Source organism: Musa acuminata, chromosome BXJ1-8 (assembly GCF_036884655.1).
Source record: "Musa acuminata AAA Group cultivar baxijiao chromosome BXJ1-8, Cavendish_Baxijiao_AAA, whole genome shotgun sequence".
In the NCBI taxonomy this organism is placed as follows: Eukaryota; Viridiplantae; Streptophyta; class Magnoliopsida; order Zingiberales; family Musaceae; genus Musa; species Musa acuminata.
The window spans coordinates 38,994,380-39,021,164 of record NC_088334.1 but is presented as its reverse complement, the minus strand read 5'-3'; the positions used below and the strand labels follow the sequence as shown (position 1 = coordinate 39,021,164).

The window sequence follows — 26,785 nt, the reverse complement described above, 5'->3', positions numbered from 1 at the left end:
TGCGTAGCGGTCACGGCAAATTCCGAGGCCCAAAACCATCGCCTCGGAGGTCGACGGGAGAGGTTTTGGCCGCTCGGGGCGCAAAAAGGAGTGCAACACGAGGACTTCCCAGGGGGTCACCCATCCTAGAACCATGTCTGGTCATTGTATGTTTTATGAAGAAATTTTTAGATGATGATTTCATTATTCTCCTGCTATATATATGTTAATGACATATTTATTGTTGGCCATAATACTGGAAAAATTGAAAAGCTTAAAAGAGAGTTTTAAGTAAGTCTTTTGGCCGCTCGGGGCGCAAAAAGGAGTGCAACACGAGGACTTCCCAGGGGGTCACCCATCCTAGAACCATGTCTGGTCATTGTATGTTTTATGAAGAAATTTTTAGATGATGATTTCATTATTCTCCTGCTATATATATGTTAATGACATATTTATTGTTGGCCATAATGCTGGAAAAATTGAAAAGCTTAAAAGAGAGTTTTAAGTAAGTCTTTTGGCCGCTCGGGGCGCAAAAAGGAGTGCAACACGAGGACTTCCCAGGGGGTCACCCATCCTAGTACTACTCTCGCCCAAGCACGCTTAACTTCGGAGTTCTGATGGGATCCGGTGCTTTAGTGCTGGTATGATCGCACTCATTTTGTGTGCGTCGTCCCTCGCCTTTGTGCACGTCGCGGACGGCGCATCGACGACAAATTCCGAGGCCCAAAACCATCGCCTCGGAGGTCGACGGGAGAGGTTTTGGCCGCTCGGGGCGCAAAAAAGAGTGCAACACGAGGACTTCCCAGGGGGTCACCCATCCAAGAACCATGTCTGGTCATTGTATGTTTTATGAAGAAATTTTTAGATGATGATTTCATTATTCTCCTGCTATATATATGTTAATGACATATTTATTGTTGGCCATAATGCTGGAAAAATTGAAAAGCTTAAAAAAGAGTTTTAAGTAAGTCTTTTTGCCGCTCGGGGCGCAAAAAGGAGTGCAACACGAGGACTGCCCAGGGGGTCACCCATCCTAGTACTACTCTAGCCCAAGCACGCTTAACTTCGGAGTTCTGATGGGATCCGGTGCTTTAGTGCTGGTATGATCGCACTCGTTTTGTTTATGTCGTCCCTCGCCTTTGTGCACGTCGCGGACGGCGCATCGACGACCGGAGCCCCGAAACCTCTCGAACGATCTCGGAATCGCCATTGTCGGATCCCTCCGATGCCCACGAGGCCGACCGCGTACCGGAAACGGCAAGCGCGCGCCGAAACCATCGGGACTTTCTCGAACGAACTCGGAATCGCTATTGCGGCCCCATTCCGGAAAGCTCTCTCCGAGCCCCACGAGACTGACTGCGTAGCGGTCACGGCAAATTCCGAGGCCCAAAACCATCGCCTCGGAGGTCGACGGGAGAGGTTTTGGCCGCTCGGGGCGCAGAAAGGAGTGCAACACGAGGACTTCCCAGGGGGTCACCCATCCTAGAACCATGTCTGGTCATTGTATGTTTTATGAAGAAATTTTTAGATGATGATTTCATTATTCTCCTGCTATATATATGTTAATGACATATTTATTGTTGGCCATAATGCTGGAAAAATTGAAAAGCTTAAAAGAGAGTTTTAAGTAAGTCTTTTGGCCGCTCGGGGCGCAAAAAGGAGTGCAACACGAGGACTTCCAAGGGGGTCACCCATCCTAGTACTACTTTCGCCCAAGCACACTTAACTTCGGAGTTTTGATGGGATCCGGTGCTTTAGTGCTGGTATGATCGCAATGGTTTTGTGTGCGTCGTCCCTCCCCTTTGTGCACGTCGCGGACGGCGCATCGACGACCGGAGCCCCGAAACCTCTCGAACGATCTCGGAATCGCCATTGTCGGATCCCTCCGATGCCCACGAGGCCGACCGCGTACCGGACACGGCAAGCGCGCGCCGAAACCATCGGGACTTTCTCGAACGAACTCGGAATCGCTATTGCGGCCCCATTCCGGAAAGCTCTCTCCGAGCCCCACGAGACTGACTGCGTAGCGGTCACGGCAAATTCCGACGCCCAAAACCCTCGCCTCGGAGGTCGACGGGAGAGGTTTTGGCCGCTCGGGGCGCAAAAAGGAGTGCAACACGAGGACTTCCCAGGGGGTCACCCATCCTAGAACCATGTCTGGTCATTGTATGTTTTATGAAGAAATTTTTAGATGATGATTTCATTATTCTCCTGCTATATATATGTTAATGACATATTTATTGTTGGCCATAATGCTGGAAAAATTGAAAAGCTTAAAAGAGAGTTTTAAGTAAGTCTTTTGGCCGCTCGGGGCGCAAAAAGGAGTGCAACACGAGGACTTCCCAGGGGGTCACCCATCCTAGTACTACTCTCGCCCAAGCAGGCTTAACTTCGGAGTTCTGATGGGATCCGGTGCTTTAGTGCTGGTATGATCGCACTCGTTTTGTGTGCGTCGTCCCTCGCCTTTGTGCACGTCGCGGACGGCGCATCGACGACCGGAGCCCCGAAACCTCTCGAACGATCTCGTAATCGCCATTGTCGGATCCCTCCGATGCCCACGAGGCCGACCGCGTACCGGACACGGCAAGCGCGCGCCGAAACCATCGAGACTTTCTCGAACGAACTCGGAATCGCTATTGCGGCCCCATTCTGGAAAGCTCTCTCCGAGCCCCACGAGACTGACTGCGTAGCGGTCACGGCAAATTCCGAGGCCCAAAACCATCGCCTCGGAGGTCGACGGGAGAGGTTTTGGCCGCTCGGGGCGCAGAAAGGAGTGCAACACGAGGACTTCCCAGGGGGTCACCCATCCTAGAACCATGTCTGGTCATTGTATGTTTTATGAAGAAATTTTTAGATGATGATTTCATTATTCTCCTGCTATATATATGTTAATGACATATTTATTGTTGGCCATAATGCTGGAAAAATTGAAAAGCTTAAAAGAGAGTTTTAAGTAAGTCTTTTGGCCGCTCGGGGCGCAAAAAGGAGTGCAACACGAGGACTTCCAAGGGGGTCACCCATCCTAGTACTACTTTCGCCCAAGCACGCTTAACTTCGGAGTTTTGATGGGATCCGGTGCTTTAGTGCTGGTATGATCGCAATGGTTTTGTGTGCGTCGTCCCTCCCCTTTGTGCACGTCGCGGACGGCGCATCGACGACCGGAGCCCCGAAACCTCTCGAACGATCTCGGAATCGCCATTGTCGGATCCCTCCGATGCCCACGAGGCCGACCGCGTACCGGACACGGCAAGCGCGCGCCGAAACCATCGGGACTTTCTCGAACGAACTCGGAATCGCTATTGCGGCCCCATTCCGGAAAGCTCTCTCCGAGCCCCACGAGACTGACTGCGTAGCGGTCACGGCATATTCCGAGGCCCAAAACCCTCGCCTCGGAGGTCGACGGGAGAGGTTTTGGCCGCTCGGGGCGCAAAAAGGAGTGCAACATGAGGACTTCCCAGGGGGTCACCCATCCTAGAACCATGTCTGGTCATTGTATGTTTTATGAAGAAATTTTTAGATGATGATTTCATTATTCTCCTGCTATATATATGTTAATGACATATTTATTGTTGGCCATAATGCTGGAAAAATTGAAAAGCTTAAAAGAGAGTTTTAAGTAAGTCTTTTGGCCGCTCGGGGCGCAAAAAGGAGTGCAACACGAGGACTTCCCAGGGGGTCACCCATCCTAGTACTACTCTCGCCCAAGCAGGCTTAACTTCGGAGTTCTGATGGGATCCGGTGCTTTAGTGCTGGTATGATCGCACTCGTTTTGTGTGCGTCGTCCCTCGCCTTTGTGCACGTCGCGGACGGCGCATCGACGACCGGAGCCCCGAAACCTCTCGAACGATCTCGGAATCGCCATTGTCGGATCCCTCCGATGCCCACGAGGCCGACCGCGTACCGGACACGGCAAGCGCGCGCCGAAACCATCGGGACTTTCTCGAACGAACTCGGAATCGCTATTGCGGCCCCATTCCGGAAAGCTCTCTCCGAGCCCCACGAGACTGACTGCGTAGCGGTCACGGCAAATTCCGAGGCCCAAAACCCTAGCCTCGGAGGTCGACGGGAGAGGTTTTGGCCGCTCGGGGCGCAAAAAGGAGTGCAACACGAGGACTTCCCAGGGGGTCACCCATCCTAGAACCATGTCTGGTCATTGTATGTTTTATGAAGAAATTTTTAGATGATGATTTCATTATTCTCCTGCTATATATATGTTAATGACATATTTATTGTTGGCCATAATGCTGGAAAAATTGAAAAGCTTAAAAGAGAGTTTTAAGTAAGTCTTTTGGCCGCTCGGGGCGCAAAAAGGAGTGCAACACGAGGACTTCCCAGGGGGTCACCCATCCTAGTACTACTCTCGCCCAAGCACGCTTAACTTCGGAGTTCTGATGGGATCCGGTGCTTTAGTGCTGGTATGATCGCACTCGTTTTTTGTGCGTCGTCCCTCGCCTTTGTGCACGTCGCGGACGGCGCATCGACGACCGGAGCCCCGAAACCTCTCGAACGATCTCGTAATCGCCATTGTCGGATCCCTCCGATGCCCACGAGGCCGACCGCGTACCGGACACGGCAAGCGCGCGCCGAAACCATCGGGACTTTCTCGAACGAACTCGGAATCGCTATTGCGGCCCCATTCCGGAAAGCTCTCTCCGAGCCCCACGAGACTGACTGCGTAGCGGTCACGGCAAATTCCGAGGCCCAAAACCATCGCCTCGGAGGTCGACGGGAGAGGTTTTGGCCGCTCGGGGCGCAGAAAGGAGTGCAACACGAGGACTTCCCAGGGGGTCACCCATCCTAGAACCATGTCTGGTCATTGTATGTTTTATGAAGAAATTTTTAGATGATGATTTCATTATTCTCCTGCTATATATATGTTAATGACATATTTATTGTTGGCCATAATGCTGGAAAAATTGAAAAGCTTAAAAGAGAGTTTTAAGTAAGTCTTTTGGCCGCTCGGGGCGCAAAAAGGAGTGCAACACGAGGACTTCCCAGGGGGTCACCCATCCTAGTACTACTCTCGCCCAAGCACGCTTAACTTCGGAGTTCTGATGGGATCCGGTGCTTTAGTGCTGGTATGATCGCACTCATTTTGTGTGCGTCGTCCCTCGCCTTTGTGCACGTCGCGGACGGCGCATCGACGACAAATTCCGAGGCCCAAAACCATCGCCTCGGAGGTCGACGGGAGAGGTTTTGGCCGCTCGGGGCGCAAAAAAGAGTGCAACACGAGGACTTCCCAGGGGGTCACCCATCCAAGAACCATGTCTGGTCATTGTATGTTTTATGAAGAAATTTTTAGATGATGATTTCATTATTCTCCTGCTATATATATGTTAATGACATATTTATTGTTGGCCATAATGCTGGAAAAATTGAAAAGCTTAAAAGAGAGTTTTAAGTAAGTCTTTTGGCCGCTCGGGGCGCAAAAAGGAGTGCAACACGAGGACTGCCCAGGGGGTCACCCATCCTAGTACTACTCTAGCCCAAGCACGCTTAACTTCGGAGTTCTGATGGGATCCGGTGCTTTAGTGCTGGTATGATCGCACTCGTTTTGTTTATGTCGTCCCTCGCCTTTGTGCACGTCGCGGACGGCGCATCGACGACCGGAGCCCCGAAACCTCTCGAACGATCTCGGAATCGCCATTGTCGGATCCCTCCGATGCCCACGAGGCCGACCGCGTACCGGAAACGGCAAGCGCGCGCCGAAACCATCGGGACTTTCTCGAACGAACTCGGAATCGCTATTGCGGCCCCATTCCGGAAAGCTCTCTCCGAGCCCCACGAGACTGACTGCGTAGCGGTCACGGCAAATTCCGAGGCCCAAAACCATCGCCTCAGAGGTCGACGGGAGAGGTTTTGGCCGCTCGGGGCGCAAAAAGGAGTGCAACACGAGGACTTCCCAGGGGGTCACCCATCCTAGAACCATGTCTTGTCATTGAATGTTTTATGAAGAAATTTTTAGATGATGATTTCATTATTCTCCTGCTATATATATGTTAATGACATATTTATTGTTGGCCATAATGCTGGAAAAATTGAAAAGCTTAAAAGAGAGTTTTAAGTAAGTCTTTTGGCCGCTCGGGGCGCAAAAAGGAGTGCAACACGAGGACTTCCAAGGGGGTCACCCATCCTAGTACTACTTTCGCCCAAGCACGCGTAACTTCGGAGTTTTGATGGGATCCGGTGCTTTAGTGCTGGTATGATCGCAATCGTTTTGTGTGCGTCGTCCCTCGCCTTTGTGCACGTCGCGGACGGCGCATCGACCACCGGAGCCCCGAAACCTCTCGAACGATCTCGGAATCGCCATTGTCGGATCCCTCCGATGCCCACGAGGCCGACCGCGTACCGGACACGGCAAGCGCGCGCCGAAACCATCGGGACTTTCTCGAACGAACTCGGAATCGCTATTGCGGCCCCATTCCGGAAAGCTCTCTCCGAGCCCCACGAGACTGACTGCGTAGCGGTCACGGCAAATTCCGAGGCCCAAAACCCTCGCCTCGGAGGTCGACGGGAGAGGTTTTGGCCGCTCGGGGCGCAAAAAGGAGTGCAACACGAGGACTTCCCAGGGGGTCACCCATCCTAGAACCATGTCTGGTCATTGTATGTTTTATGAAGAAATTTTTAGATGATGATTTCATTATTCTCCTGCAATATATATGTTAATGACATATTTATTGTTGGCCATAATGCTGGAAAAATTGAAAAGCTTAAAAGAGAGTTTTAAGTAAGTCTTTTGGCCGCTCGGGGCGCAAAAAAGAGTGAAACAAGAGGACTTCCCAGGGGGTCACCCATCCTAGTACTACTCTCGCCCAAGCACGCTTAACTTCGGAGTTCTGATGGAATCCGGTGCTTTAGTGCTGGTATGATCGCACTCTTTTTGTGTGCGTCGTCCCTCGCCTTTGTGCACGTCGCGGACGGCGCATCGACGGCAAATTCCGAGGCCCAAAACCATCGCCTCGGAGGTCGACGGGAGAGGTTTTGGCCGCTCGGGGCGCAAAAAGGAGTGCAACACGAGGACTTCCCAGGGGGTCACCCATCCAAGAACCATGTCTGGTCATTGTATGTTTTATGAAGAAATTTTTAGATGATGATTTCATTATTCTCCTGCTATATATATGTTAATGACATATTTATTGTTGGCCATAATGCTGAAAAAATTGAAAAGCTTAAAAGAGAGTTTTAAGTAAGTCTTTTGGCCGCTCGGGGCGCAAAAAGGAGTGCAACACAAGGACTTCCCAGGGGGTCACCCATCCTAGTACTACTCTCGCCCAAGCACGCTTAAATTCGAAGTTCTGATGGGATCCGGTGCTTTAGTGCTGGTATGATCGCAATCGTTTTGTGTGCGTCGTCCCTCCCCTTTGTGCACGTCGCGGACGGCACATCGACGAACGGAGCCCCGAAACCTCTCGAACGATCTCGGAATCGCCATTGTCGGATCCCTCCGATGCCCACGAGGCCGACCGCGTACCGGACACGGCAAGCGCGCGCCGAAACCATCGGGACTTTCTCGAACGAACTCGGAATCGCTATTGCGGCCCCATTCCGGAAAGCTCTCTCCGAGCCCCACGAGACTGACTGCGTAGCGGTCACGGCAAATTCCGAGGCCCAAAACCATCGCCTCGGAGGTCGACGGGAGAGGTTTTGGCCGCTCGGGGCGCAGAAAGGAGTGCAACACGAGGACTTCCCAGGGGGTCACCCATCCTAGAACCATGTCTGGTCATTGTATGTTTTATGAAGAAATTTTTAGATGATGATTTCATTATTCTCCTGCTATATATATGTTAATGACATATTTATTGTTGGCCATAATGCTGGAAAAATTGAAAAGCTTAAAAGAGAGTTTTAAGTAAGTCTTTTGGCCGCTCGGGGCGCAAAAAAGAGTGAAACAAGAGGACTTCCCAAGGGGTCACCCATCCTAGTACTACTCTCGCCCAAGCACGCTTAACTTCGGAGTTCTGATGGGATCCGGTGCTTTAGTGCTGGTATGATCGCACTCTTTTTGTGTGCGTCGTCCCTCGCCTTTGTGCACGTCGCGGACGGCGTATCGACGGCAAATTCCGAGGCCCAAAACCATCGCCTCGGAGGTCGACGGGAGAGGTTTTGGCCGCTCGGGGCGCAAAAAGGAGTGCAACACGAGGACTTCCCAGGGGGTCACCCATCCAAGAACCATGTCTGGTCATTGTATGTTTTATGAAGAAATTTTTAGATGATGATTTCATTATTCTCCTGCTATATATATGTTAATGACATATTTATTGTTGGCCATAATGCTGGAAAAATTGAAAAGCTTAAAAGAGAGTTTTAAGTAAGTCTTTTGGCCGCTCGGGGCGCAAAAAGGAGTGCAACACAAGGACTTCCCAGGGGGCCACCCATCCTAGTACTACTCTCGCCCAAGCACGCTTAAATTCGAAGTTCTGATGGGATCCGGTGCTTTAGTGCTGGTATGATCGCAATCGTTTTGTGTGCGTCGTCCCTCGCCTTTGTGCACGTCGCGGACGGCGCATCGACGACCGGAGCCCCGAAACCTCTCGAACGATCTCGGAATCGCCATTGTCGGATCCCTTCGATGCCCACGAGGCCGACCGCGTACCGGACACGGCAAGCGCGCGCCGAAACCATCGGGACTTTCTCGAACGAACTCGGAATCGCTATTGCGGCCCCATTCCGGAAAGCTCTCTCCGAGCCCCACGAGACTGACTGCGTAGCGGTCACGGCAAATTCCGAGGCCCAAAACCATCGCCTCGGAGGTCGACGGGAGAGGTTTTGGCCGCTCGGGGCGCTAAAAGGAGTGCAACACGAGGACTTCCCAGGGGGTCACCCATCCTAGAACCATGTCTGGTCATTGTATGTTTTATGAAGAAATTTTTAGATGATGATTTCATTATTCTCCTGCTATATATATGTTAATGACATATTTATTGTTGGCCATAATGCTGGAAAAATTGAAAAGCTTAAAAGAGAGTTTTAAGTAAGTCTTTTGGCCGCTCGGGGCGCAAAAAGGAGTGCAACACGAGGACTTCCCAGGGGGTAACCCATCCTAGTACTACTCTCGCCCAAGCACGCTTAACTTCGGAGTTCTGATGGAATCCGGTGCTTTAGTGCTGGTATGATCGCACTCTTTTTGTGTGCGTCGTCCCTCGCCTTTGTGCACGTCGCGGACGGCGCATCGACGGCAAATTCCGAGGCCCAAAACCATCGCCTCGGAGGTCGACGGGAGAGGTTTTGGCCGCTCGGGGCGCAAAAAGGAGTGCAACACGAGGACTTCCCAGGGGGTCACCCATCCAAGAACCATGTCTGGTCATTGTATGTTTTATGAAGAAATTTTTAGATGATGATTTCATTATTCTCCTGCAATATATATGTTAATGACATATTTATTGTTGGCCATAATGCTGAAAAAATTGAAAAGCTTAAAAGAGAGTTTTAAGTAAGTCTTTTGGCCGCTCGGGGCGCAAAAAGGAGTGCAACACAAGGACTTCCCAGGGGGTCACCCATCCTAGTACTACTCTCGCCCAAGCACGCTTAAATTCGAAGTTCTGATGGGATCCGGTGCTTTAGTGCTGGTATGATCGCAATCATTTTGTGTGCGTCGTCCCTCGCCTTTGTGCACGTCGCGGACGGCGCATCGACGACCGGAGCCCCGAAACCTCTCGAACGATCTCGGAATCGCCATTGTCGGATCCCTCCAATGCCCACGAGGCCGACCGCGTACCGGACACGGCAAGCGCGCGCCGAAACCATCGGGACTTTCTCGAACGAACTCGGAATCGCTATTGCGGCCCCATTCCGGAAAGCTCTCTCCGAGCCCCACGAGACTGACTGCGTAGCGGTCACGGCAAATTCCGAGGCCCAAAACCATCGCCTCGGAGGTCGACGGGAGAGGTTTTGGCCGCTCGGGGCGCAGAAAGGAGTGCAACACGAGGACTTCCCAGGGGGTCACCCATCCTAGAACCATGTCTGGTCATTGTATGTTTTATGAAGAAATTTTTAGATGATGATTTCATTATTCTCCTGCTATATATATGTTAATGACATATTTATTGTTGGCCATAATGCTGGAAAAATTGAAAAGCTTAAAAGAGAGTTTTAAGTAAGTCTTTTGGCCGCTCGGGGCGCAAAAAAGAGTGAAACAAGAGGACTTCCCAGGGGGTCACCCATCCTAGTACTACTCTCGCCCAAGCACGCTTAACTTCGGAGTTCTGATGGAATCCGGTGCTTTAGTGCTGGTATGATCGCACTCTTTTTGTGTGCGTCGTCCCTCGCCTTTGTGCACGTCGCGGACGGCGCATCGACGGCAAATTCCGAGGCCCAAAACCATCGCCTCGGAGGTCGACGGGAGAGGTTTTGGCCGCTCGGGGCGCAAAAAGGAGTGCAACACGAGGACTTCCAAGGGGGTCACCCATCCAAGAACCATGTCTGGTCATTGTATGTTTTATGAAGAAATTTTTAGATGATGATTTCATTATTCTCCTGCTATATATATGTTAATGACATATTTATTGTTGGCCATAATGCTGAAAAAATTGAAAAGCTTAAAAGAGAGTTTTAAGTAAGTCTTTTGGCCGCTCGGGGCGCAAAAAGGAGTGCAACACAAGGACTTCCCAGGGGGTCACCCATCCTAGTACTACTCTCGCCCAAGCACGCTTAAATTCGAAGTTCTGATGGGATCCGGTGCTTTAGTGCTGGTATGATCGCAATCATTTTGTGTGCGTCGTCCCTCGCCTTTGTGCACGTCGCGGACGGCGCATCGACGACCGGAGCCCCGAAACCTCTCGAACGATCTCGGAATCGCCATTGTCGGATCCCTCCGATGCCCACGAGGCCGACCGCGTACCGGACACGGCAAGCGCGCGCCGAAACCATCGGGACTTTCTCGAACGAACTCGGAATCGCTATTGCGGCCCCATTCCGGAAAGCTCTCTCCGAGCCCCACGAGACTGACTGCGTAGCGGTCACGGCAAATTCCGAGGCCCAAAACCATCGCCTCGGAGGTCGACGGGAGAGGTTTTGGCCGCTCGGGGCGCAAAAAGGAGTGCAACACGAGGACTTCCCAGGGGGTCACCCATCCTAGAACCATGTCTGGTCATTGTATGTTTTATGAAGAAATTTTTAGATGATGATTTCATTATTCTCCTGCTATATATATGTTAATGACATATTTATTGTTAGCCATAATGCTGGAAAAATTGAAAAGCTTAAAAGACAGTTTTAAGTAAGTCTTTTGGCCACTCGGGGCGCAAAAAGGAGTGCAACACGAGGACTTCCCAGGGGGTCACCCATCCTAGTACTACTCTCGCCCAAGCATGCTTAACTTCGAAGTTCTGATGGGATCCGATGCTTTAGTGCTGGTATGATCGCACTCGTTTTGTGTGCGTCGTCCCTCGCCTTTGTGCACGTCGCGGACGGCGCATCGACGACCGGAGCCCCGAAACCTCTCGAACGATCTCGGAATCGCCATTGTCGGATCCCTCCGATGCCCACGAGGCCGACCGCGTACCGGACACGGCAAGCGCGCGCCGAAACCATCGGGACTTTCTCGAACGAACTCGGAATCGCTATTGCGGCCCCATTCCGGAAAGCTCTCTCCGAGCCCCACGAGACTGACTGCGTAGCGGTCACGGCAAATTCCGAGGCCCAAAACCATCGCCTCGGAGGTCGACGGGAGAGGTTTTGGCCGCTCGGGGCGCAAAAAGGAGTGCAACACGAGGACTTCCCAGGGGGTCACCCATCCTAGAACCATGTCTGGTCATTGTATGTTTTATGAAGAAATTTTTAGATGATGATTTCATTATTCTCCTGCTATATATATGTTAATGACATATTTATTGTTGGCCATAATGCTGGAAAAATTGAAAAGCTTAAAAGAGAGTTTTAAGTAAGTCTTTTGGCCGCTCGGGGCGCAAAAAGGAGTTCAACACGAGGACTTCCAAGGGGGTGACCCATCCTAGTACTACTTTCGCCCAAGCACGCTTAACTTCGGAGTTTTGATGGGATCCGGTGCTTTAGTGCTGGTATGATCGCAATCGTTTTGTGTGCGTCGTCCCTCCCCTTTGTGCACGTCGCGGACGGCGCATCGACGGCAAATTCCGAGGCCGAAAACCATCGCCTCGGAGGTCGACGGGAGAGGTTTTGGCCGCTCGGGGCGCAAAAAGGAGTGCAACACGAGGACTTCCCAGGGGGTCACCCATCCTAGAACCATGTCTGGTCATTGTATGTTTTATGAAGAAATTTTTAGATGATGATTTCATTATTCTCCTGCTATATATATGTTAATGACATATTTATTGTTGGCCATAATGCTGGAAAAATTGAAAAGCTTAAAAGAGAGTTTTAAGTAAGTCTTTTGGCCGCTCGGGGCGCAAAAAGGAGTGCAACACGAGGACTTCCCAGGGGGTCACCCATCCTAGTACTACTCTCGCCCAAGCACGCTTAACTTCGGAGTTCTGATGGGATCCGGTGCTTTAGTGCTGGAATGATCTAACTGATTTTGTGTGCGTCGTCCGTCGCCTTTGTGCACGTCGCGGACGGCGCATCGACGACCGGAGCCCCGAAACCTCTCGAACGATCTCGTAATCGCCATTGTCGGATCCCTCCGATGCCCACGAGGCCGACCGCGTACCGGACACGGCAAGCGCGCGCCGAAACCATCGGGACTTTCTCGAACGAACTCGGAATCGCTATTGCGGCCCCATTCCGGAAAGCTCTCTCCGAGCCCCACGAGACTGACTGCGTAGCGGTCACGGCAAATTCCGAGGCCCAAAACCATCGCCTCGGAGGTCGACGGGAGAGGTTTTGGCCGCTCGGGGCGCAGAAAGGAGTGCAACACGAGGACTTCCCAGGGGGTCACCCATCCTAGAACCATGTCTGGTCATTGTATGTTTTATGAAGAAATTTTTAGATGATGATTTCATTATTCTCCTGCTATATATATGTTAATGACATATTTATTGTTGGCCATAATGCTGGAAAAATTGAAAAGCTTAAAAGAGAGTTTTAAGTAAGTCTTTTGGCCGCTCGGGGCGCAAAAAAGAGTGAAACAAGAGGACTTCCCAGGGGGTCACCCATCCTAGTACTACTCTCGCCCAAGAACGCTTAACTTTGGAGTTCTGATGGAATCCGGTGCTTTAGTGCTGGTATGATCGCACTCTTTTTGTGTGCGTCGTCCCTCGCCTTTGTGAACGTCGCGGACGGCGCATCGACGGCAAATTCCGAGGCCCAAATCCATCGCCTCGGAGGTCGACGGGAGAGGTTTTGGCCGCTCGGGGCGCAAAAAGGAGTGCAACACGAGGACTTCCCAGGGGGTCACCCATCCAAGAACCATGTCTGGTCATTGTATGTTTTATGAAGAAATTTTTAGATGATGATTTCATTATTCTCCTGCTATATATATGTTAATGACATATTTATTGTTGGCCATAATGCTGGAAAAATTGAAAAGCTTAAAAGAGAGTTTTAAGTAAGTCTTTTGGCCGCTCGGGGCGCAAAAAGGAGTGCAACACAAGGACTTCCCAGGGGGTCACCCATCCTAGTACTACTCTCGCCCAAGCACGCTTAAATTCGGAGTTCTGATGGGATCCGGTGCTTTAGTGCTGGTATAATCGCAATCGTTTTGTGTGCGTCGTCCCTCGCCTTTGTGCACGTCGCGGACGGCGCATCGACGACCGGAGCCCCGAAACCTCTCGAACGATCTCGTAATCGCCATTGTCGGATCCCTCCGATGCCCACGAGGCCGACCGCGTACCGGACACGGCAAGCGCGCGCCGAAACCATCTGGACTTTCTCGAACGAACTCGGAATCGCTATTGCGGCCCCATTCCGGAAAGCTCTCTCCGAGCCCCACGAGACTGACTGCGTAGCGGTCACGGCAAATTCCGAGGCCCAAAACCATCGCCTCGGAGGTCGACGGGAGAGGTTTTGGCCGCTCGGGGCGCAGAAAGGAGTGCAACACGAGGACTTCCCAGGGGGTCACCCATCCTAGAACCATGTCTGGTCATTGTATGTTTTATGAAGAAATTTTTAGATGATGATTTCATTATTCTCCTGCTATATATATGTTAATGACATATTTATTGTTGGCCATAATGCTGGAAAAATTGAAAAGCTTAAAAGAGAGTTTTAAGTAAGTCTTTTGGCCGCTCGGGGCGCAAAAAAGAGTGAAACAAGAGGACTTCCCAAGGGGTCACCCATCCTAGTACTACTTTCGCCCAAGCACGCTTAACTTCGGAGTTTTGATTGGATCCGGTGCTTTAGTGCTGGTATGATCGCAATCGTTTTGTGTGCGTCGTCCCTCGCCTTTGTGCACGTCGCGGACGGCGCATCGACGACAAATTCCGAGGCCCAAAACCATCGCCTCGGAGGTCGACGGGAGAGGTTTTGGCCGCTCGGGGCGCAAAAAGGAGTGCAACACGAGGACTTCCCAGGGGGTCACCCATCCAAGAACCATGTCTGGTCATTGTATGTTTTATGAAGAAATTTTTAGATGATGATTTCATTATTCTCCTGCTATATATATGTTAATGACATATTTATTGTTGGCCATAATGCTGGAAAAATTGAAAAGCTTAAAAGAGAGTTTTAAGTAAGTCTTTTGGCCGCTCGGGGCGCAAAAAGGAGTGCAACACGAGGACTTCCAAGGGGGTCACCCATCCTAGTACTACTCTCGCCCAAGCAGGCTTAACTTCGGAGTTCTGATGGGATCCGGTGCTTTAGTGCTGGTATGATCGCACTCGTTTTGTGTCCGTCGTCCCTCGCCTTTGTGCACGTCGCGGACGGCGCATCGACGACCGGAGCCCCGAAACCTCTCGAACGATCTCGGAATCGCCATTGTCGGATCCCTCCGATGCCCACGAGGCCGACCGCGTACCGGACACGGCAAGCGCGCGCCGAAACCATCGGGACTTTCTCGAACGAACTCGGAATCGCTATTGCGGCCCCATTCCGGAAAGCTCTCTCCGAGCCCCACGAGACTGACTGCGTAGCGGTCACGGCAAATTCCGAGGCCCAAAACCATCGCCTCGGAGGTCGACGGGAGAGGTTTTGGCCGCTCGGGGCGCAAAAAGGAGTGCAACACGATGACTTCCCAGGGGGTCACCCATCCTAGAACCATGTCTGGTCATTGTATGTTTTATGAAGAAATTTTTAGATGATGATTTCATTATTCTCCTGCTATATATATGTTAATGACATATTTATTGTTGGCCATAATGCTGGAAAAATTGAAAAGCTTAAAAGAGAGTTTTAAGTAAGTCTTTTGGCCGCTCGGGGCGCAAAAAAGAGTGAAACAAGAGGACTTCCCAGGGGGTCACCCATCCTAATACTACTCTCGCCCAAGCACGCTTAACTTCGGAGTTCTGTTGGAATCCGGTGCTTTAGTGCTGGTATGATCGCACTCTTTTTGTGTGCGTCGTCCCTCGCCTTTGTGCACGTCGCGGACGGCGCATCGACGGCAAATTCCGAGGCCCAAAACCATCGCCTCGGAGGTCGACGGGAGAGGTTTTGGCCGCTCGGGGCGCAAAAAGGAGTGCAACACGAGGACTTCCCAGGGGGTCACCCATCCAAGAACCATGTCTGGTCATTGTATGTTTTATGAAGAAATTTTTAGATGATGATTTCATTATTCTCCTGCTATATATATGTTAATGACATATTTATTGTTGGCCATAATGCTGGAAAAATTGAAAAGCTTAAAAGAGAGTTTTAAGTAAGTTTTTTGGCCGCTCGGGGCGCAAAAAGGAGTGCAACACGAGGACTTCCCAGGGGGTAACCCATCCTAGTACTACTCTCGCCCAAGCACGCTTAACTTCGGAGTTTTGATGGGATCCGGTGCTTTAGTGCTGGTATGATCTAACTGATTTTGTGTGCGTCGTCCCTCGCCTTTGTGCACGTCGCGGACGGCGCATCGACGACCGGAGCCCCGAAACCTCTCGAACGATCTCGTAATCGCCATTGTCGGATCCCTCCGATGCCCACGAGGCCGACCGCGTACCGGACACGGCAAGCGCGCGCCGAAACCATCGGGACTTTCTCGAACGAACTCGGAATCGCTATTGCGGCCCCATTCCGGAAAGCTCTCTCCGAGCCCCACGAGACTGACTGCGTAGCGGTCACGGCAAATTCCGAGGCCCAAAACCATCGCCTCGGAGGTCGACGGGAGAGGTTTTGGCCGCTCGGGGCGCAGAAAGGAGTGCAACACGAGGACTTCCCAGGGGGTCACCCATCCTAGAACCATGTCTGGTCATTGTATGTTTTATGAAGAAATTTTTAGATGATGATTTCATTATTCTCCTGCTATATATATGTTAATGACATATTTATTGTTGGCCATAATGCTGGAAAAATTGAAAAGCTTAAAAGAGAGTTTTAAGTAAGTCTTTTGGCCGCTCGGGGCGCAAAAAAGAGTGAAACAAGAGGACTTCCCAAGGGGTCACCCATCCTAGTACTACTCTCGCCCAAGAACGCTTAACTTTGGAGTTCTGATGGAATCCGGTGCTTTAGTGCTGGTATCATCGCACTCTTTTTGTGTGCGTCGTCCCTCGCCTTTGTGAACGTCGCGGACGGCGCATCGACGGCAAATTCCGAGGCCCAAATCCATCGCCTCGGAGGTCGACGGGAGAGGTTTTGGCCGCTCGGGGCGCAAAAAGGAGTGCAACACGAGGACTTCCCAAGGGGTCACCCATCCAAGAACCATGTCTGGTCATTGTATGTTTTATGAAGAAATTTTTAGATGATGATTTCATTATTCTCCTGCTATATATATGTTAATGACATATTTATTGTTGGCCATAATGCTGGAAAAATTGAAAAGCTTAAAAGAGAGTTTTAAGTAAGTCTTTTGGCCGCTCGGGGCGCAAAAAGGAGTGCAACACAAGGACTTCCCAGGGGGTCACCCATCCTAGTACTACTCTCGCCCAAGCACGCTTAAATTCGGAGTTCTGATGGGATCCGGTGCTTTAGTGCTGGTATAATCGAAATCGTTTTGTGTGCGTCGTCCCTCGCCTTTGTGCACGTCGCGGACGGCGCATCGACGACCGGAGCCCCGAAACCTCTCGAACGATCTCGTAATCGCCATTGTCGGATCCCTCCGATGCCCACGAGGCCGACCGCGTACCGGACACGGCAAGCGCGCGCCGAAACCATCTGGACTTTCTCGAACGAACTCGGAATCGCTATTGCGGCCCCATTCCGGAAAGCTCTCTCCGAGCCCCACGAGACTGACTGCGTAGCGGTCACGGCAAATTCCGAGGCCCAAAACCATCGCCTCGGAGGTCGACGGGAGAGGTTTTGGCCGCTCGGGGCGCAGAAAGGAGTGCAACACGAGGACTTCCCAGGGGGTCACCCATCCTAGAACCATGTCTGGTCATTGTATGTTTTATGAAGAAATTTTTAGATGATGATTTCATTATTCTCCTGCTATATATATGTTAATGACATATTTATTGTTGGCCATAATGCTGGAAAAATTGAAAAGCTTAAAAGAGAGTTTTAAGTAAGTCTTTTGGCCGCTCGGGGCGCAAAAAAGAGTGAAACAAGAGGACTTCCCAAGGGGTCACCCATCCTAGTACTACTTTCGCCCAAGCACGCTTAACTTCGGAGTTCTGATTGGATCCGGTGCTTTAGTGCTGGTATGATCGCAATCGTTTTGTGTGCGTCGTCCCTCGCCTTTGTGCACGTCGCGGACGGCGCATCGACGACAAATTCCGAGGCCCAAAACCATCGCCTCGGAGGTCGACGGGAGAGGTTTTGGCCGCTCGGGGCGCAAAAAGAAGTGCAACACGAGGACTTCCCAGGGGGTCACCCATCCAAGAACCATGTCTGGTCATTGTATGTTTTATGAAGAAATTTTTAGATGATGATTTCATTATTCTCCTGCTATATATATGTTAATGACATATTTATTGTTGGCCATAATGCTGGAAAAATTGAAAAGCTTAAAAGAGAGTTTTAAGTAAGTCTTTTGGCCGCTCGGGGCGCAAAAAGGAGTGCAACACGAGGACTTCCAAGGGGGTCACCCATCCTAGTACTACTCTCGCCCAAGCAGGCTTAACTTCGGAGTTCTGATGGGATCCGGTGCTTTAGTGCTGGTATGATCGCACTCGTTTTGTGTGCGTCGTCCCTCGCCTTTGTGCACGTCGCGGACGGCGCATCGACGACCGGAGCCCCGAAACCTCTCGAACGATCTCGGAATCGCCATTGTCGGATCCCTCCGATGCCCACGAGGACGACCGCGTACCGGACACGGCAAGCGCGCGCCGAAACCATCGGGACTTTCTCGAACGAACTCGGAATCGCTATTGCGGCCCCATTCCGGAAAGCTCTCTCCGAGCCCCACGAGACTGACTGCGTAGCGGTCACGGCAAATTCCGAGGCCCAAAACCATCGCCTCGGAGGTCGACGGGAGAGGTTTTGGCCGCTCGGGGCGCAAAAAGGAGTGCAACACGAGGACTTCCCAGGGGGTCACCCATCCTAGAACCATGTCTGGTCATTGTATGTTTTATGAAGAAATTTTTAGATGATGATTTCATTATTCTCCTGCTATATATATGTTAATGACATATTTATTGTTGGCCATAATGCTGGAAAAATTGAAAAGCTTAAAAGAGAGTTTTAAGTAAGTCTTTTGGCCGCTCGGGGCGCAAAAAAGAGTGAAACAAGAGGACTTCCCAGGGGGTCACCCATCCTAATACTACTCTCGCCCAAGCACGCTTAACTTCGGAGTTCTGATGGAATCCGGTGCTTTAGTGCTGGTATGATCGCACTCTTTTTGTGTGCGTCGTCCCTCGCCTTTGTGCACGTCGCGGACGGCGCATCGACGGCAAATTCCGAGGCCCAAAACCATCGCCTCGGAGGTCGACGGGAGAGGTTTTGGCCGCTCGGGGCGCAAAAAGGAGTGCAACACGAGGACTTCCCAGGGGGTCACCCATCCAAGAACCTTGTCTGGTCATTGTATGTTTTATGAAGAAATTTTTAGATGATGATTTCATTATTCTCCTGCTATATATATGTTAATGACATATTTATTGTTGGCCATAATGCTGGAAAAATTAAAAAGCTTAAAAGAGAGTTTTAAGTAAGTCTTTTGGCCGCTCGGGGCGCAAAAAGGAGTGCAACACAAGGACTTCCCAGGGGGTCACCCATCCTAGTACTACTCTCGCCCAAGCACGCTTAAATTCGAAGTTCTGATGGGATCCGGTGCTTTAGTGCTGGTATGATCGCAATCGTTATGTGTGTGTCATCCCTCGCCTTTGTGCACGTCGCGGACGGCGCATCGACGACCGGAGCCCCGAAACCTCTCGAACGATCTCGGAATCGCCATTGTCGGATCCCTCCGATGCCCACGAGGCCGACCGCGTACCGGACACGGCAAGCGCGCGCCGAAACCATCGGGACTTTCTCGAACGTACTCGGAATCGCTATTGCGGCCCCATTCCGGAAAGCTCTCTCCGAGCCCCACGAGACTGACTGCGTAGCGGTCACGGCAAATTCCGAGGCCCAAAACCATCGCCTCGGAGGTCGACGGGAGAGGTTTTGGCCGCTCGGGGCGCAAAAAGGAGTGCAACACGAGGACTTCCCAGGGGGTCACCCATCCTAGAACCATGTCTGGTCATTGTATGTTTTATGAAGAAATTTTTAGATGATGATTTCATTATTCTCCTGCTATATATATGTTAATGACATATTTATTGTTGGCCATAATGCTGGAAAAATTGAAAAGCTTAAAAGAGAGTTTTAAGTAAGTCTTTTGGCCGCTCGGGGCGCAAAAAAGAGTGCAACACAAGGCCTTCCCAGGGGGTCACCCATCCTAGTACTACTCTCGCCCAAGCACGCTTAACTTCGGAGTTCTGATGGGATCCGGTGCTTTAGTGCTGGTATGATCGCACTCGTTTTGTGTGCGTCGTCCCTCGCCTTTGTGCACGTCGCGGACGGCGCATCGACGACCGGAGCCCCGAAACCTCTCGAACGATCTCGTAATCGCCATTGTCGGATCCCTCCGATGCCCACGAGGCCGACCGCGTACCGGACACGGCAAGCGCGCGCCGAAACCATCGGGACTTTCTGGAACGAACTCGGAATCGCTATTGCGGCCCCATTCCGGAAAGCTCTCTCCGAGCCCCACGAGACTGACTGCGTAGCGGTCACGGCAAATTCCGAGGCCCAAAACCATCGCCTCGGAGGTCGACGGGAGAGGTTTTGGCCGCTCGGGGCGCAGAAAGGAGTGCAACACGAGGACTTCCCAGGGGGTCACCCATCCTAGAACCATGTCTGGTCATTGTATGTTTTATGAAGAAATTTTTAGATGATGATTTCATTATTCTCCTGCTATATATATGTTAATGACATATTTATTGTTGGCCATAATGCTGGAAAAATTGAAAAGCTTAAAAGAGAGTTTTAAGTAAGTCTTTTGGCCGCTCGGGGCGCAAAAAAGAGTGAAACAAGAGGACTTCCCAGGGGGTCACCCATCCTAGTACTACTCTCGCCCAAGAACGCTTAACTTCGGAGTTCTGATGGAATCCGGTGCTTTAGTGCTGGTATGATCGCACTCTTTTTGTGTGCGTCGTCCCTCGCCTTTGTGCACGTCGCGGACGGCGCATCGACGGCAAATTCCGAGGCCCAAAACCATCGCCTCGGAGGTCGACGGGAGAGGTTTTGGCCGCTCGGGGCGCAAAAAGGAGTGCAACACGAGGACTTCCCAGGGGGTCACCCATCCAAGAACCATGTCTGGTCATTGTATGTTTTATGAAGAAATTTTTAGATGATGATTTCATTATTCTCCTGCTATATATATGTTAATGACATATTTATTGTTGGCCATAATGCTGGAAAAATTGAAAAGCTTAAAAGAGAGTTTTAAGTAAGTCTTTTGGCCGCTCGGGGCACAAAAAGGAGTGCAACACAAGGACTTCCCAGGGGGTCACCCATCCTAGTACTACTCTCGCCCAAGCACGCTTAAATTCGAAGTTCTGATGGGATCCGGTGCATTAGTGCTGGTATGATCGCAATCGTTTTGTGTGCGTCGTCCCTCGCCTTTGTGCACGTCGCGGACGGCGCATCGACGACCGGAGCCCCGAAACCTCTCGAACGATCTCGGAATCGCCATTGTCGGATCCCTCCGATGCCCACGAGGCCGACCGAGTACCGGACACGGCAAGCGCGCGCCGAAACCATCGGGACTTTCTCGAACGAACTCGGAATCGCTATTGCGGCCCCATTCCGGAAAGCTCTCTCCGAGCCCCACGAGACTGACTACGTAGCGGTCACGGCAAATTCCGAGGCCCAAAACCATCGCCTCGGAGGTCGACGGGAGAGGTTTTGGCCGCTCGGTGCGCAGAAAGGAGTGCAACACGAGGACTTCCCAGGGGGTCACCCATCCTAGAACCATGTCTGGTCATTGTATGTTTTATGAAGAAATTTTTAGATGATGATTTCATTATTCTCCTGCTATAAATATGTTAATGACATATTTATTGTTGGCCATAATGCTGGAAAAATTGAAAAGCTTAAAAGAGAGTTTTAAGTAAGTCTTTTGGCCGCTCGGGGCGCAAAAAGGAGTGCAACACGAGGACTTCCAAGGGGGTCACCCATCCTAATACTACTTTCGCCCAAGCACGCTTAACTTCGGAGTTTTGATGGGATCCGGTGCTTTAGTGCTGGTATGATCGCAATCGTTTTGTGTGCGTCGTCCCTCCCCTTTGTGCACGTCGCGGACGGCGCATCGACGGCAAATTCCGAGGCCCAAAACCATCGCCTCGGAGGTCGACGGGAGAGGTTTTGGCCGCTCGGGGCGCAAAAAGGAGTGCAACACGAGGACTTCCCAGGGGGTCACCCATCCTAGAACCATGTCTGGTCATTGTATGTTTTATGAAGAAATTTTTAGATGATGATTTCATTATTCTCCTGCTATATATATGTTAATGACATATTTATTGTTGGCCATAATGCTGGAAAAATTGAAAAGCTTAAAAGAGAGTTTTAAGTAAGTCTTTTGGCCGCTCGGGGCGCAAAAAGGAGTGCAACACAAGGACTTCCCAGGGGGTCACCCATCCTAGTACTACTCTCGCCCAAGCACGCTTAAATTCGAAGTTCTGATGGGATCCGGTGCTTTAGTGCTGGTATGATCGCAATCGTTTTGTGTGCGTCGTCCCTCGCCTTTGTGCACGTCGCGGACGGCGCATCGACGACCGGAGCCCCGAAACCTCTCGAACGATCTCGGAATCGCCATTGTCGGATCCCTCCGATGCCCACGAGGCCGACCGCGTACCGGACACGGCAAGCGCGCGCCGAAACCATCGGGACTTTCTCGAACGAACTCGGAATCGCTATTGCGGCCCCATTCCGGAAAGCTCTCTCCGAGCCCCACGAGACTGACTGCGTAGCGGTCACGGCAAATTCCGAGGCCCAAAACCATCGCCTCGGAGGTCGACGGGAGAGGTTTTGGCCGCTCGGGGCGCAAAAAGGAGTGCAACACGAGGACTTCCCAGGGGGTCACCCATCCTAGAACCATGTCTGGTCATTGTATGTTTTATGAAGAAATTTTTAGATGATGATTTCATTATTCTCCAGCTATATATATGTTAATGACATATTTATTGTTAGCCATAATGCTGGAAAAATTGAAAAGCTTAAAAGACAGTTTTAAGTAAGTCTTTTGGCCACTCGGGGCGCAAAAAGGAGTGCAACACGAGGACTTCCCAGGGGGTCACCCATCCTAGTACTACTCTCGCCCAAGCATGCTTAACTTCGGAGTTCTGATGGGATCCATTGCTTTAGTGCTGGTATGATCGCACTCGTTTTGTGTGCGTCGTCCCTCGCCTTTGTGCACGTCGCGGACGGCGCATCGACGACCGGAGCCCCGAAACCTCTCGAACGATCTCGGAATCGCCATTGTCGGATCCCTCCGATGCCCACGAGGCCGACCGCGTACCGGACACGGCAAGCGCGCGCCGAAACCATCGGGACTTTCTCGAACGAACTCGGAATCGCTATTGCGGCCCCATTCCGGAAAGCTCTCTCCGAGCCCCACGAGACTGACTGCGTAGCGGTCACGGCAAATTCCGAGGCCCAAAACCATCGCCTCGGAGGTCGACGGGAGAGGTTTTGGCCGCTCGGGGCGCAAAAAGGAGTGCAACACGAGGACTTCCCAGGGGGTCACCCATCCTAGAACCATGTCTGGTCATTGTATGTTTTATGAAGAAATTTTTAGATGATGATTTCATTATTCTCCTGCTATATATATGTTAATAACATATTTATTGTTGGCCATATTGCTGGAAAAATTGAAAAGCTTAAAAGAGAGTTTTAAGTAAGTCTTTTGGCCGCTCGGGGCGCAAAAAAGAGTGAAACAAGAGGACTTCCCAGGGGGTCACCCATCCTAATACTACTCTCGCCCAAGCACGCTTAACTTCGGAGTTTTGATGGAATCCGGTGCTTTAGTGCTGGTATGATCGCACTCTTTTTGTGTGCGTCGTCCCTCGCCTTTGTGCACGTCGCGGACGGCGCATCGACGGCAAATTCCGAGGCCCAAAACCATCGCCTCGGAGGTCGACGGGAGAGGTTTTGGCCGCTCGGGGCGCAGAAAGGAGTGCAACACGAGGACTTCCCAGGGGGTCACCCATCCTAGAACCATGTCTGGTCATTGTATGTTTTATGAAGAAATTTTTAGATGATGATTTCATTATTCTCCTGCTATATATATGTTAATGACATATTTATTGTTGGCCATAATGCTGGAAAAATTGAAAAGCTTAAAAGAGAGTTTTAAGTAAGTCTTTTGGCCGCTCGGGGCGCAAAAAGTAGTGCAACACGAGGACTTCCAAGGGGGTCACCCATCCTAATACTACTTTCGCCCAAGCACGCTTAACTTCGGAGTTTTGATGGGATCCGGTGCTTTAGTGCTGGTATGATCGCAATCGTTTTGTGTGCGTCGTCCCTCCCCTTTGTGCACGTCGCGGACGGCGCATCGACGGCAAATTCCGAGGCCCAAAACCATCGCCTCGGAGGTCGACGGGAGAGGTTTTGGCCGCTCGGGGCGCAAAAAGGAGTGCAACACGAGGACTTCCCAGGGGGTCACCCATCCTAGAACCATGTCTGGTCATTGTATGTTTTATGAAGAAATTTTTAGATGATGATTTCATTATTCTCCTGCTATATATATGTTAATGACATATTTATTGTTGGCCATAATGCTGGAAAAATTGAAAAGCTTAAAAGAGAGTTTTAAGTAAGTCTTTTGGCCGCTCGGGGCGCAAAAAGGAGTGCAACACAAGGACTTCCCAGGGGGTCACCCATCCTAGTACTACTCTCGCCCAAGCACGCTTAAATTCGAAGTTCTGATGGGATCCGGTGCTTTAGTGCTGGTATGATCGCAATGGTTTTGTGTGCGTCGTCCCTCGCCTTTGTGCACGTCGCGGACGGCGCATCGACGACCGGAGCCCCGAAACCTCTCGAACGATCTCGGAATCGCCATTGTCGGATCCCTCCGATGCCCACGAGGCCGACCGCGTACCGGACACGGCAAGCGCGCGCCGAAACCATCGGGACTTTCTCGAACGAACTCGGAATCGCTATTGCGGCCCCATTCCGGAAAGCTCTCTCCGAGCCCCACGAGACTGACTGCGTAGCGGTCACGGCAAATTCCGAGGCCCAAAACCATCGCCTCGGAGGTCGACGGGAGAGGTTTTGGCCGCTCGGGGCGCAAAAAGGAGTGCACCACGAGGACTTCCCAGGGGGTCACCCATCCTAGAACCATGTCTGGTCATTGTATGTTTTATGAAGAAATTTTTAGATGATGATTTCATTATTCTCCAGCTATATATATGTTAATGACATATTTATTGTTAGCCATAATGCTGGAAAAATTGAAAAGCTTAAAAGACAGTTTTAAGTAAGTCTTTTGGCCACTCGGGGCGCAAAAAGGAGTGCAACACGAGGACTTCCCAGGGGGTCACCCATCCTAGTACTACTCTCGCCCAAGCATGCTTAACTTCGGAGTTCTGATGGGATCCATTGCTTTAGTGCTGGTATGATGGCACTCGTTTTGTGTGCGTCGTCCCTCGCCTTTGTGCACGTCGCGGACGGCGCATCGACGACCGGAGCCCCGAAACCTCTCGAACGATCTCGGAATCGCCATTGTCGGATCCCTCCGATGCCCACGAGGCCGACCGCGTACCGGACACGGCAAGCGCGCGCCGAAACCATCGGGACTTTCTCGAACGAACTCGGAATCGCTATTGCGGCCCCATTCCGGAAAGCTCTCTCCGAGCCCCACGAGACTGACTGCGTAGCGGTCACGGCAAATTCCGAGGCCCAAAACCATCGCCTCGGAGGTCGACGGGAGAGGTTTTGGCCGCTCGGGGCGCAAAAAGGAGTGCAACACGAGGACTTCCCAGGGGGTCACCCATCCTAGAACCATGTCTGGTCATTGTATGTTTTATGAAGAAATTTTTAGATGATGATTTCATTATTCTCCTGCTATATATATGTTAATGACATATTTATTGTTGGCCATATTGCTGGAAAAATTGAAAAGCTTAAAAGAGAGTTTTAAGTAAGTCTTTTGGCCGCTCGGGGCGCAAAAAAGAGTGAAACAAGAGGACTTCCCAGGGGGTCACCCATCCTAATACTACTCTCGCCCAAGCACGCTTAACTTCGGAGTTCTGATGGAATCCGGTGCTTTAGTGCTGGTATGATCGCACTCTTTTTGTGTGCGTCGTCCCTCGCCTTTGTGCACGTCGCGGACGGCGCATCGACGGCAAATTCCGAGGCCCAAAACCATCGCCTCGGAGGTCGACGGGAGAGGTTTTGGCCGCTCGGGGCGCAGAAAGGAGTGCAACACGAGGACTTCCCAGGGGGTCACCCATCCTAGAACCATGTCTGGTCATTGTATGTTTTATGAAGAAATTTTTAGATGATGATTTCATTATTCTCCTGCTATATATATGTTAATGACATATTTATTGTTGGCCATAATGCTGGAAAAATTGAAAAGCTTAAAAGAGAGTTTTAAGTAAGTCTTTTGGCCGCTCGGGGCGCAAAAAGGAGTGCAACACGAGGACTTCCAAGGGGGTCACCCATCCTAATACTACTTTCGCCCAAGCACGCTTAACTTCGGAGTTTTGATGGGATCCGGTGCTTTAGTGCTGGTATGATCGCAATCGTTTTGTGTGCGTCGTCCCTCCCCTTTGTGCACGTCGCGGACGGCGCATCGACGGCAAATTCCGAGGCCCAAAACCATCGCCTCGGAGGTCGACGGGAGAGGTTTTGGCCGCTCGGGGCGCAAAAAGGAGTGCAACACGAGGACTTCCCAGGGGGTCACCCATCCTAGAACCATGTCTGGTCATTGTATGTTTTATGAAGAAATTTTTAGATGATGATTTCATTATTCTCCTGCTATATATATGTTAATGACATATTTATTGTTGGCCATAATGCTGGAAAAATTGAAAAGCTTAAAAGAGAGTTTTAAGTAAGTCTTTTGGCCGCTCGGGGCGCAAAAAGGAGTGCAACACAAGGACTTCCCAGGGGGTCACCCATCCTAGTACTACTCTCGCCCAAGCACGCTTAAATTCGAAGTTCTGATGGGATCCGGTGCTTTAGTGCTGGTATGATCGCAATGGTTTTGTGTGCGTCGTCCCTCGCCTTTGTGCACGTCGCGGACGGCGCATCGACGACCGGAGCCCCGAAACCTCTCGAACGATCTCGGAATCGCCATTGTCGGATCCCTCCGATGCCCACGAGGCCGACCGCGTACCGGACACGGCAAGCGCGCGCCGAAACCATCGGGACTTTCTCGAACGAACTCGGAATC

At 51.2% G+C, this 26,785-nt stretch overlaps 46 non-coding genes across 46 annotated transcripts; all 46 read right to left on the bottom strand.

Annotated features, from left to right (window-relative positions):
* Positions 1-515: 515 nt before the first annotated feature.
* LOC135591996 (5S ribosomal RNA) lies at positions 516-634 on the bottom strand. The gene has a single exon (XR_010478761.1). It is a non-coding gene; the product is annotated as a 5S ribosomal RNA (ribosomal RNA).
* Positions 635-974: 340 nt separating this feature from the next.
* Positions 975-1,093, bottom strand: LOC135589529 (5S ribosomal RNA). The gene has a single exon (XR_010476936.1). It is a non-coding gene; the product is annotated as a 5S ribosomal RNA (ribosomal RNA).
* Positions 1,094-1,637: 544 nt separating this feature from the next.
* On the bottom strand, positions 1,638-1,756 carry LOC135590788 (5S ribosomal RNA). Its single transcript, XR_010478194.1, has one exon. It is a non-coding gene; the product is annotated as a 5S ribosomal RNA (ribosomal RNA).
* Positions 1,757-2,300: 544 nt separating this feature from the next.
* Positions 2,301-2,419, bottom strand: LOC135591165 (5S ribosomal RNA). Its single transcript, XR_010478444.1, has one exon. It is a non-coding gene; the product is annotated as a 5S ribosomal RNA (ribosomal RNA).
* A 544-nt stretch (positions 2,420-2,963) lies between these two features.
* Positions 2,964-3,082, bottom strand: LOC135590689 (5S ribosomal RNA). The gene has a single exon (XR_010478096.1). It is a non-coding gene; the product is annotated as a 5S ribosomal RNA (ribosomal RNA).
* A 544-nt stretch (positions 3,083-3,626) lies between these two features.
* On the bottom strand, positions 3,627-3,745 carry LOC135591152 (5S ribosomal RNA). Its single transcript, XR_010478441.1, has one exon. It is a non-coding gene; the product is annotated as a 5S ribosomal RNA (ribosomal RNA).
* A 544-nt stretch (positions 3,746-4,289) lies between these two features.
* LOC135591710 (5S ribosomal RNA) lies at positions 4,290-4,408 on the bottom strand. Its single transcript, XR_010478592.1, has one exon. It is a non-coding gene; the product is annotated as a 5S ribosomal RNA (ribosomal RNA).
* A 544-nt stretch (positions 4,409-4,952) lies between these two features.
* On the bottom strand, positions 4,953-5,071 carry LOC135590484 (5S ribosomal RNA). Its single transcript, XR_010477891.1, has one exon. It is a non-coding gene; the product is annotated as a 5S ribosomal RNA (ribosomal RNA).
* Positions 5,072-5,411: 340 nt separating this feature from the next.
* Positions 5,412-5,530, bottom strand: LOC135589528 (5S ribosomal RNA). Its single transcript, XR_010476935.1, has one exon. It is a non-coding gene; the product is annotated as a 5S ribosomal RNA (ribosomal RNA).
* Positions 5,531-6,074: 544 nt separating this feature from the next.
* Positions 6,075-6,193, bottom strand: LOC135590773 (5S ribosomal RNA). Its single transcript, XR_010478179.1, has one exon. It is a non-coding gene; the product is annotated as a 5S ribosomal RNA (ribosomal RNA).
* A 544-nt stretch (positions 6,194-6,737) lies between these two features.
* LOC135590287 (5S ribosomal RNA) lies at positions 6,738-6,856 on the bottom strand. Its single transcript, XR_010477693.1, has one exon. It is a non-coding gene; the product is annotated as a 5S ribosomal RNA (ribosomal RNA).
* Positions 6,857-7,196: 340 nt separating this feature from the next.
* On the bottom strand, positions 7,197-7,315 carry LOC135590143 (5S ribosomal RNA). The gene has a single exon (XR_010477549.1). It is a non-coding gene; the product is annotated as a 5S ribosomal RNA (ribosomal RNA).
* Positions 7,316-7,859: 544 nt separating this feature from the next.
* On the bottom strand, positions 7,860-7,978 carry LOC135590082 (5S ribosomal RNA). Its single transcript, XR_010477489.1, has one exon. It is a non-coding gene; the product is annotated as a 5S ribosomal RNA (ribosomal RNA).
* A 340-nt stretch (positions 7,979-8,318) lies between these two features.
* LOC135590418 (5S ribosomal RNA) lies at positions 8,319-8,437 on the bottom strand. The gene has a single exon (XR_010477825.1). It is a non-coding gene; the product is annotated as a 5S ribosomal RNA (ribosomal RNA).
* Positions 8,438-8,981: 544 nt separating this feature from the next.
* LOC135590638 (5S ribosomal RNA) lies at positions 8,982-9,100 on the bottom strand. Its single transcript, XR_010478044.1, has one exon. It is a non-coding gene; the product is annotated as a 5S ribosomal RNA (ribosomal RNA).
* Positions 9,101-9,440: 340 nt separating this feature from the next.
* Positions 9,441-9,559, bottom strand: LOC135590142 (5S ribosomal RNA). Its single transcript, XR_010477548.1, has one exon. It is a non-coding gene; the product is annotated as a 5S ribosomal RNA (ribosomal RNA).
* Positions 9,560-10,103: 544 nt separating this feature from the next.
* LOC135590286 (5S ribosomal RNA) lies at positions 10,104-10,222 on the bottom strand. The gene has a single exon (XR_010477692.1). It is a non-coding gene; the product is annotated as a 5S ribosomal RNA (ribosomal RNA).
* Positions 10,223-10,562: 340 nt separating this feature from the next.
* LOC135590140 (5S ribosomal RNA) lies at positions 10,563-10,681 on the bottom strand. The gene has a single exon (XR_010477547.1). It is a non-coding gene; the product is annotated as a 5S ribosomal RNA (ribosomal RNA).
* Positions 10,682-11,225: 544 nt separating this feature from the next.
* On the bottom strand, positions 11,226-11,344 carry LOC135589751 (5S ribosomal RNA). The gene has a single exon (XR_010477158.1). It is a non-coding gene; the product is annotated as a 5S ribosomal RNA (ribosomal RNA).
* A 544-nt stretch (positions 11,345-11,888) lies between these two features.
* Positions 11,889-12,007, bottom strand: LOC135590956 (5S ribosomal RNA). The gene has a single exon (XR_010478360.1). It is a non-coding gene; the product is annotated as a 5S ribosomal RNA (ribosomal RNA).
* Positions 12,008-12,347: 340 nt separating this feature from the next.
* On the bottom strand, positions 12,348-12,466 carry LOC135590645 (5S ribosomal RNA). Its single transcript, XR_010478052.1, has one exon. It is a non-coding gene; the product is annotated as a 5S ribosomal RNA (ribosomal RNA).
* Positions 12,467-13,010: 544 nt separating this feature from the next.
* Positions 13,011-13,129, bottom strand: LOC135590899 (5S ribosomal RNA). Its single transcript, XR_010478303.1, has one exon. It is a non-coding gene; the product is annotated as a 5S ribosomal RNA (ribosomal RNA).
* A 340-nt stretch (positions 13,130-13,469) lies between these two features.
* Positions 13,470-13,588, bottom strand: LOC135589883 (5S ribosomal RNA). Its single transcript, XR_010477290.1, has one exon. It is a non-coding gene; the product is annotated as a 5S ribosomal RNA (ribosomal RNA).
* A 544-nt stretch (positions 13,589-14,132) lies between these two features.
* On the bottom strand, positions 14,133-14,251 carry LOC135591514 (5S ribosomal RNA). The gene has a single exon (XR_010478549.1). It is a non-coding gene; the product is annotated as a 5S ribosomal RNA (ribosomal RNA).
* A 340-nt stretch (positions 14,252-14,591) lies between these two features.
* On the bottom strand, positions 14,592-14,710 carry LOC135589361 (5S ribosomal RNA). The gene has a single exon (XR_010476769.1). It is a non-coding gene; the product is annotated as a 5S ribosomal RNA (ribosomal RNA).
* Positions 14,711-15,254: 544 nt separating this feature from the next.
* Positions 15,255-15,373, bottom strand: LOC135590885 (5S ribosomal RNA). Its single transcript, XR_010478288.1, has one exon. It is a non-coding gene; the product is annotated as a 5S ribosomal RNA (ribosomal RNA).
* Positions 15,374-15,713: 340 nt separating this feature from the next.
* LOC135590927 (5S ribosomal RNA) lies at positions 15,714-15,832 on the bottom strand. Its single transcript, XR_010478330.1, has one exon. It is a non-coding gene; the product is annotated as a 5S ribosomal RNA (ribosomal RNA).
* A 544-nt stretch (positions 15,833-16,376) lies between these two features.
* LOC135591022 (5S ribosomal RNA) lies at positions 16,377-16,495 on the bottom strand. Its single transcript, XR_010478409.1, has one exon. It is a non-coding gene; the product is annotated as a 5S ribosomal RNA (ribosomal RNA).
* Positions 16,496-16,835: 340 nt separating this feature from the next.
* Positions 16,836-16,954, bottom strand: LOC135590599 (5S ribosomal RNA). The gene has a single exon (XR_010478006.1). It is a non-coding gene; the product is annotated as a 5S ribosomal RNA (ribosomal RNA).
* Positions 16,955-17,498: 544 nt separating this feature from the next.
* On the bottom strand, positions 17,499-17,617 carry LOC135590975 (5S ribosomal RNA). The gene has a single exon (XR_010478379.1). It is a non-coding gene; the product is annotated as a 5S ribosomal RNA (ribosomal RNA).
* Positions 17,618-17,957: 340 nt separating this feature from the next.
* Positions 17,958-18,076, bottom strand: LOC135589360 (5S ribosomal RNA). The gene has a single exon (XR_010476768.1). It is a non-coding gene; the product is annotated as a 5S ribosomal RNA (ribosomal RNA).
* Positions 18,077-18,620: 544 nt separating this feature from the next.
* LOC135590619 (5S ribosomal RNA) lies at positions 18,621-18,739 on the bottom strand. Its single transcript, XR_010478025.1, has one exon. It is a non-coding gene; the product is annotated as a 5S ribosomal RNA (ribosomal RNA).
* Positions 18,740-19,079: 340 nt separating this feature from the next.
* Positions 19,080-19,198, bottom strand: LOC135590139 (5S ribosomal RNA). The gene has a single exon (XR_010477546.1). It is a non-coding gene; the product is annotated as a 5S ribosomal RNA (ribosomal RNA).
* A 544-nt stretch (positions 19,199-19,742) lies between these two features.
* LOC135589842 (5S ribosomal RNA) lies at positions 19,743-19,861 on the bottom strand. Its single transcript, XR_010477249.1, has one exon. It is a non-coding gene; the product is annotated as a 5S ribosomal RNA (ribosomal RNA).
* Positions 19,862-20,405: 544 nt separating this feature from the next.
* On the bottom strand, positions 20,406-20,524 carry LOC135590716 (5S ribosomal RNA). Its single transcript, XR_010478122.1, has one exon. It is a non-coding gene; the product is annotated as a 5S ribosomal RNA (ribosomal RNA).
* Positions 20,525-20,864: 340 nt separating this feature from the next.
* On the bottom strand, positions 20,865-20,983 carry LOC135590212 (5S ribosomal RNA). Its single transcript, XR_010477618.1, has one exon. It is a non-coding gene; the product is annotated as a 5S ribosomal RNA (ribosomal RNA).
* Positions 20,984-21,527: 544 nt separating this feature from the next.
* On the bottom strand, positions 21,528-21,646 carry LOC135590633 (5S ribosomal RNA). The gene has a single exon (XR_010478040.1). It is a non-coding gene; the product is annotated as a 5S ribosomal RNA (ribosomal RNA).
* Positions 21,647-21,986: 340 nt separating this feature from the next.
* LOC135590138 (5S ribosomal RNA) lies at positions 21,987-22,105 on the bottom strand. Its single transcript, XR_010477545.1, has one exon. It is a non-coding gene; the product is annotated as a 5S ribosomal RNA (ribosomal RNA).
* Positions 22,106-22,649: 544 nt separating this feature from the next.
* On the bottom strand, positions 22,650-22,768 carry LOC135589702 (5S ribosomal RNA). The gene has a single exon (XR_010477108.1). It is a non-coding gene; the product is annotated as a 5S ribosomal RNA (ribosomal RNA).
* Positions 22,769-23,312: 544 nt separating this feature from the next.
* LOC135590647 (5S ribosomal RNA) lies at positions 23,313-23,431 on the bottom strand. The gene has a single exon (XR_010478054.1). It is a non-coding gene; the product is annotated as a 5S ribosomal RNA (ribosomal RNA).
* A 340-nt stretch (positions 23,432-23,771) lies between these two features.
* LOC135590875 (5S ribosomal RNA) lies at positions 23,772-23,890 on the bottom strand. Its single transcript, XR_010478278.1, has one exon. It is a non-coding gene; the product is annotated as a 5S ribosomal RNA (ribosomal RNA).
* Positions 23,891-24,230: 340 nt separating this feature from the next.
* On the bottom strand, positions 24,231-24,349 carry LOC135590555 (5S ribosomal RNA). Its single transcript, XR_010477963.1, has one exon. It is a non-coding gene; the product is annotated as a 5S ribosomal RNA (ribosomal RNA).
* A 544-nt stretch (positions 24,350-24,893) lies between these two features.
* Positions 24,894-25,012, bottom strand: LOC135590333 (5S ribosomal RNA). Its single transcript, XR_010477739.1, has one exon. It is a non-coding gene; the product is annotated as a 5S ribosomal RNA (ribosomal RNA).
* A 544-nt stretch (positions 25,013-25,556) lies between these two features.
* On the bottom strand, positions 25,557-25,675 carry LOC135590618 (5S ribosomal RNA). The gene has a single exon (XR_010478024.1). It is a non-coding gene; the product is annotated as a 5S ribosomal RNA (ribosomal RNA).
* Positions 25,676-26,015: 340 nt separating this feature from the next.
* LOC135590632 (5S ribosomal RNA) lies at positions 26,016-26,134 on the bottom strand. Its single transcript, XR_010478039.1, has one exon. It is a non-coding gene; the product is annotated as a 5S ribosomal RNA (ribosomal RNA).
* Positions 26,135-26,474: 340 nt separating this feature from the next.
* LOC135590554 (5S ribosomal RNA) lies at positions 26,475-26,593 on the bottom strand. Its single transcript, XR_010477962.1, has one exon. It is a non-coding gene; the product is annotated as a 5S ribosomal RNA (ribosomal RNA).
* Between the last annotated feature and the right edge of the window lie 192 nt (positions 26,594-26,785).